The 1,239-nt window shown below is 47.3% G+C and overlaps 1 long non-coding RNA gene across 1 annotated transcript; it reads right to left on the reverse strand.

Annotated features, from left to right (window-relative positions):
• Positions 1–552: 552 nt before the first annotated feature.
• On the reverse strand, positions 553–1,195 carry LOC115949329. Its single transcript, XR_004082848.1, has 2 exons — positions 1,106–1,195; positions 553–1,009 (listed from the first exon to the last, which is right to left on the reverse strand). It is a non-coding gene; the product is annotated as an uncharacterized LOC115949329 (long non-coding RNA).
• Between the last annotated feature and the right edge of the window lie 44 nt (positions 1,196–1,239).

Below are 1,239 nucleotides of genomic sequence, written 5' to 3' on the forward strand. Positions count from 1 at the left end.
CGCGTGCGCAGCGGAGGGGGCGAGAGTGAGAGGGAACAGCCGAAAGCGGAGGGAGGTGAGGAAAAAGACGGTAACAGCGACAATAAAAAGAAGGGCGGAAGTGACGTAAAAACGAGGCAGCGGGCGCCGCCATCTTGAGTGCGGGCAAGGTGGTGGTGAGGGGAGAATTTTGGGCGGGAAAAGGAAGTTGGGGAATTTGTGAGGGGAATTTGTGGGATTTTGGGAAATTTTGAGGGGATGTTGGGAATTTTTGAGGGAATCTTGGAGATTTAGGAATTTATTGTAGATTTTTGCCTTTATTTGAACTTTTTGGGGGCACATTGAGGATTTTGGGGTGGTTTTTGGAAAATTTTGAGGTGATTTTGAGGCGATTTTTTGGGGGGGATTTTGAGGTGATGTTGAGGCGATTTTGGGGGAATTTTGTGACGATTTTGGGGATTTGCAAATGTAATGTGGATTTTTACCTTTATTTGAACTTTTGGAGGAACTTAGAGGATTTTGGGGTGATTTTTGAGGGATTTTGGGGGGATCTTGAAGTGATTTTGAGGCGAATTTTGGGATTTGAGAATTTATTCTGTAGTTTTGCCTTTATTTGAACATTTTGGGTGGACATGGAGGATTTTGTGGTGATTTTGAGGCAATGTTTTTTGGATTTTGAGGTGATTTTGATGCAATGTTTTGGTGATTTTGAGGTAATTTTGAGGTAATTTTGAGGCGATTTTTTTGGGATTTTGAGGGGGTCCCACACCCACTTTTGAGGGGGGGGGCATCCATGAATTTATTGCGTATTTTTTCCGTTTATTTGAACTTTTTCGCTCTCTGCTTTTATGGGGATTATTGGGGAGGGGTCTCAGCTAAATCCAGGGTAAACCCCGATTTTTTTTTTGGTTTCCAAATTAATTTGGGGGGGGTCCCGAATCCCAAATTTATTGCGGAGGCTCCTCCCCTTCCAAGATGGCGTCCAGCATCTCCTCACACATCAGCAGCGCCCGCGCCACGTGGAAACAGCCTGGAAAAACGGGGGCAAAACGGGAAAAAAACGGGCAAAAATCGGGAAAAATCCCATTCCCGACCCCCTCTCGGCGATGAGAGACCCCAGACCCACCTTTGTAGGGCCCCCCCTTGATGGAAAGCGCCACGGAGCCGTCGCGGTTCAGGTACCCAAACCACTCCCCGTGCTCCGGGTCACGGAACTGAGGGGGAATTGGGGGGAAATGGGGATTTTCGGGGATTTTTGGG

Source organism: Geospiza fortis, unplaced genomic scaffold (genome assembly GCF_000277835.1).
Source record: "Geospiza fortis unplaced genomic scaffold, GeoFor_1.0 scaffold3389, whole genome shotgun sequence".
In the NCBI taxonomy this organism is placed as follows: Eukaryota; Metazoa; Chordata; class Aves; order Passeriformes; family Thraupidae; genus Geospiza; species Geospiza fortis.